This window comes from Centruroides vittatus, unplaced genomic scaffold (genome assembly GCF_030686945.1).
Source record: "Centruroides vittatus isolate TY-2023 unplaced genomic scaffold, ASM3068694v2 contig_742, whole genome shotgun sequence".
NCBI classification, from domain to species: domain Eukaryota; kingdom Metazoa; phylum Arthropoda; class Arachnida; order Scorpiones; family Buthidae; genus Centruroides; species Centruroides vittatus.
Genome location: NW_027122478.1, coordinates 164,948 through 170,947, shown reverse-complemented (window position 1 = coordinate 170,947; position 6,000 = coordinate 164,948).

The window sequence follows — 6,000 nt, the reverse complement described above, 5'->3', positions numbered from 1 at the left end:
TTGTTACTAAATAAATACACTTGCTATTATATAAGTTGTGTTTAATTTTAATTAAAAATTGTAAAAAAATTACAAGTAAACTGGATAGGAATGAAAAAAACGGATTAATTTTAGTAAAAAAAATTAATCAGATTAATATCGTAGATGGAAGATAATTTGATTCGTTGCGATTTATAAATGTATTGATTTTAACGTACAGGATTAAATTTTTAATGAATATTTTAAACAGAAAATATAGGCTATATATTATATTTCAATATCATTAAGTATTAACCTTAAGAATAATACTATATAAACATAAAAATACTCATTTGTGACGTCATTAAGTAGCTTAAGCAATAAGATAATGATTATTTAATTAAATTGAGTATGTCTCTCAACTAATTTTCTACTTTAAAATTATAAATTACTTCAAAATATAAATGCTATGTAAATAATTTTTATTAAGCTCTCACAAACCTTAATTAAACTTAATTACTTTTTCCATTATAAAATATAATTATATTATTTGATCTTAAAATAAGAAAAAATGAAATAATGTAATATTTTTCCTATATTTTTATTTAAAGAATAAATCTTATTCATTAACAAAGTTATTATTATTTTTTCTCCCTTTTCTTTCTTTTTTTTTTAATAAAAAAATCATTGAAGGAAACTATTGATTTTTATTATAATTAAATGAAGTTTTAATTATCATAAAAACAATAATTACTTAGTGTTTTTGTTATTTTGATAATTAATGACCTTTAAAATGTTTACATCGATTAATTATTTTTATTATATTTTTAATACTTAATTAGTTTACGACTGAATTTTTTAATATTTTTAATAACTGTAAAAATATGAAAATTTCAAATCACAAAATTAATGATATACTGTAAAGTTTACTTTTTATTACACTCAATTAAAATTTAAATTATTTAATTGAGTATAATAAAAAGTAAATACATTAATGTTGATAAAAGTCATAACAATAATTTGCTTATTTCAAGCAATCTTTTTATTATAAATTATTGTATATAATCAATTTTTTCTAGGCATTTTTTAGAAAAAATAAAATAAATAATGATATATTACAATTTTAAAAATTGTAATATATCTAAATTAATAAAATTTTATAATATTAAAGTTAAATTTGTAAAATATATATTAAAAAAATAGAATAAATTTGTAAATATTTACAAAATATTAAACAAAAATCATTATACATATATGTATTTAATAATAAAATATATAAAAATGATTACGATTATTTTTCTTTATTACATTTTTCAATTTGTTTATATTAAAGTCAAGTAAAAAATATCAAGGGATTCATCTTTCTAAATTATATAAATTTGAAATACTTTGCAAATATTATTATTCTTTTATATCCGAAAATAATATTAAAATCTTAAAATGAAAGATATTATATATATATATATATATATTCATTCCCCATTTTGTAATATATAATAAATTGGTTAGTTAATTAATTTCTTTTATAAAAATAATTTTTTTTATATCAGCGTGGTGTATTAATTTTTCTATATAATAAATATTGAAGAAGATAATATTAAAATTAATTATAATACTAAGTTTTATGTAAAAACTGAATGGAAAGAGAGAGAGAGAGATGATGTTTTGATAAGTAAACTTGATATTTTACTGTATCATATAGGCCAGATTATTGACATAAAAATCTAAAAATGCTATAAGTACAATATCGGTTTTATATATAAAAAAATTATATACTGTATTGTATTTATTGTATAGTTTAATATGTTTTTTAATAATTTATTGAATTAATGTTAATACTCGATATTCATCAAAAATTTATATTAAACGCAATAAATCAATATTTCGAATACAAAACATTATTTTTTAAATATAAATATTCAAAATATTTATATATTTAATTTTGAATATTATTAAAGGCTTTCTTCTTCGCCAGGGTCGTACATCGTCGTACATCATTTTAAACAAATTTGCCAAAATATTAATAAAGCCACTTTGTTGATGTTCAGTATGTCGTGGTCATATCTTCATCCAAACAGTATCTTAGCGACCAAATCAATAACGGTATCGTGTGACATATGAGAGTAATGCATTTTTTCTTCTGTTTTGTTAAACCTCTCTGATAAATTGATATACTACAGACAACAAAAGCTACAGATTCATCTTTTAAAAGCAACGTTTAAGAACTTAAGAATTTTACAACTTTAATTATGGTAACACTTGTAAGAACGTAAACACTTACAACGATGAATCTGAGAACTGGAAAATTTTCTGCTTTTTTTCCCCACTAACATCAAAAACGATTACTCGATTTGTAAAGTGCAGTGATGTAAGATTATTGCCTGAGAAACGACAGAAACATAACAACATTGGATTGCGACAATCAATGCTGACATATAACACATTTGGGATAGTTTCATAACTGTTTTTTTTTTTTCTTCTTCTTCTTCTTTTTTGAAGATTTTTTTTCTATTTGAAACACTAAACAGTGCTACAGAGTTGTTGATGGAATTGGATACATACATATACATATATATATATATATATATATATATATATATATATATGTATTCCAATTCCATCAACAACTCTGTAGCACAGTTATATAAATATATATATATTTATATAACAGTGCACTCTGTAGCACTATAAATATATATATACAGAATTCAAATTTACAGCTTTTTTATTTATATTTTTGGAACAAAATACTGTATATCTAACTAATAACGTAAATAAATTGCTTTAATAACGAAGATATAATTAAAAATTAATTAAATTTATGTATAAAAACATTCGAAATTGTCATTAACAATATTTATTATTATTATTATTATTAAATTAATAATTAAAAAAAAGGTTATTGTTATAAGTAAAGAAATTTAGTCTGTTAACGAGTAAATATAATTAACGAGCGTTTATTTATTGAAATCGTCACAATTTTTAATCATATTTTTAATTTATTTAATTTAAAATAAATGTTCTCCACCTCAAATTGGTAGTGGCTTGCCGATGTACAGTACATCATACTTTAACTAGAGTCGTGCCGGTTATCTATTAATGCTTTCAGGGAAAAACTTTTGAACTAAAATAATGTGTATATAGTCAATCAGGCCTCCTATTCCTACAGTTTCCATTTCTGGCTTCGGATTTTATCTACCTAATTCCGTTCTCAAGATTAAGGAAAGACGGACGGACGGACGGACGGACGACAGTGAAAATTCAAATTCAAAAAATTTTGAATTTGAATTTTGTGTTCCAATGATAGAATTTTAATTCAAATGTATTCTAAACCTGAAGATGGCCTGTGAATCAGGCTGAAAACGTTTGTTTGTTTTAAATAAATTTATATTTCTCGGCAAGAATAAGGTGTTAAGTGTATGCATATGTATATTTTGCTGAGTGCTTTGTGATATTTTAATAAATAACATATAAATTTATTTTAATTAATTAATTATATATTTTTATAAACTATATTTATATAAAAATAATAATAACTTTTTTGTAACTAAACAAAACGGTTTTCTTTACAAGATAAATATTAAACTTTTACTGCTGATACTGTTTAATTCTGTCCAAAGAGAAAATGGACGTATAGGGAAAATTTTATGTGATAATTTTATTTTATCAAAACCCGTATCTGTATTAAAGGAATTAGCAGTAAATAGAAAATAATCCTCTTACTTTCTAGAGTTTTCATTTTAGTTTTCATCATCCTCGCATTTAATAACCTACGAAACTTAATGTATGAATAGGCCCACTAATACCATCTTCAGTTACTTATTAGTAAAGTTTAAGGAGTGATGCTGCCAAGATTTTACTTTTAATAAAAATTTACTTTATATTGTATTTTTTTAAATATTTTTTTATTTGATTGAAATTAATGTAATCTAAGCGGATATGAATTTTAAACACATTTGCATATTCATTTTTAGAATTTTTAAGATGACTTTGTAGTTAGAAAATTCGCAAGAAAAAGTAATAATAATAATTTAATGTTACACTTATTACTATACGAAGAAGAATAAAGAATTGAAAATTTAATTTAAAAGCTCTCTTGTTCTAGATGCGAAAACATTTATTTTTAATGGATTAATGCGTTTTCCTCCATTCATAAAAATCAAAATAGAATACTTTAGTAATAAATGTCGTTTTACATTTATAAATTATTTACGTCGACCTAAAAACGAATTGCGCATTATACAAGGGTGAAATTAATAAAAATAAATTAATTCTTCAAATATTATTTGCACGAATTAATAAATTACGCTGATAGAAAGAGCTATATTATGTAACTACATTACATGATATACATTGATCTAGAATAAGGAGGTGGTGCATATAATTCATTGACGCACTTGATAGAAAAAACTAGTCTAATAGGATTATATATAATTATTTATACAAGATAAAAGAATTAAATAAAATAAACAAAATAATTATTTAAAGACAAAAATCTTTCAAGATTGTTAATGAGAAACAACAACGAATTTACATCAAAACAGATGTTTACTGACAGCCATTATTTTCATTAGCATAGAAGAAAATGGATCTAACTTATCACGAAGCTGTCCAGACACGATAGATAAGGTTTCTACCGTAATTACCCAATTTAAATTTTGAATATTCACAAGATTGTTTGAACTCTGACCTCTTTCATGAACTTAGGTTCAATGACCGTTTAAAATGTATCTTCAAGTGAAACGAAGCAATTTCTAGTACTCATACGAGGATAATAAATTAATGACATGGCTGCACCACCATTATAAAGTAGGATACGCTGATTCTAACACTAGTTATGCATGCTACTTAAGTATACGACTTGTTATCGTACAGCGAAGCACGAAGGTTTACCTGTAAATTTTTTCTCTAAAAATGTTTTTGCACGAATTTCGAACAGTTTCAAATTACTATTATTTTAAATATCCTCAATGTTATCAATCACCTTTCACTTGAACGTAGACAAAACTTTTGAAAACATTGAAGTCGACTATTAATCTGCAATTAAATCTCTCAAAAATTCCTATTTTTATATATTTTTAGCTAACTTTATTCGATGGAAATCATCAATTTACCGTAGCGAGAAGTATTTAATCAAATTTAGATAATTATTTTTAAAAAGACGAATTTCTGACAAGTGCGTGGCATGTATCAAGTGTCAAGTAAACTTGGGGCATGATTAATTACTTGACAAATTAATTGGCCCCGTTAAATGGACTACAGGTAATTACACTAATTAACATTAGTAAGTTTTAAGAAGAAAAAAATTGTTATAGATGGATGCATTAAAGATTATATTCTGTTTATTTACAATTAGCTCGAAATTTAATGAAGATTGTGGACTATTTGAAGAAGAAACAAATCGATTATGTGACCGCAAAGTTATAATTACAGCGGTATTTACTACTGCTGCTTCTTAAGTAAATAACTAAATTTTCAATTTACTCTATCTAAATAATATAATTTGAGAGTTTAAAAATTAATAATATAAATATTATTCTCTTTAGAACAACTTTTGTAATATAGTAATTACACTTTACAATTTGATGTAATCAACTAAATGGTTATATCCAGTTTCAATTTTCTTAAATCCTCGATATCTCCGATATTGAGAAAAATAAAGATAATTCTAAACTCATAAATCCTTTTTTATGACATTTAAAAATAGTTTAATCGATCGTGAATTAGAAGTAAAATTTATATTTAATTAATTGTTAACTTTCAAGTTTAGTATATTTTAAGGTAATCAGTCTGTCGCGTCTTAAGGCGCCATATTGGATTGAGAACGCGACACGCGTCGCGACAAGAACAAATTTAATGCATTTCTTGAAGTGAAAGGAAAGAAAAAGAAAGGAAGGAAGGAAGGAAAAAGACAGAAAAAAAAGGTACTTTAGAAAAAGAGATGTCTAATATAATTTAAAAGAAACGACACAATTTATGAAAGTAAAAATAAATCTCTGCTGTCAATTTTTTTTCCTCTTTAATTTAAAGAATATATATATA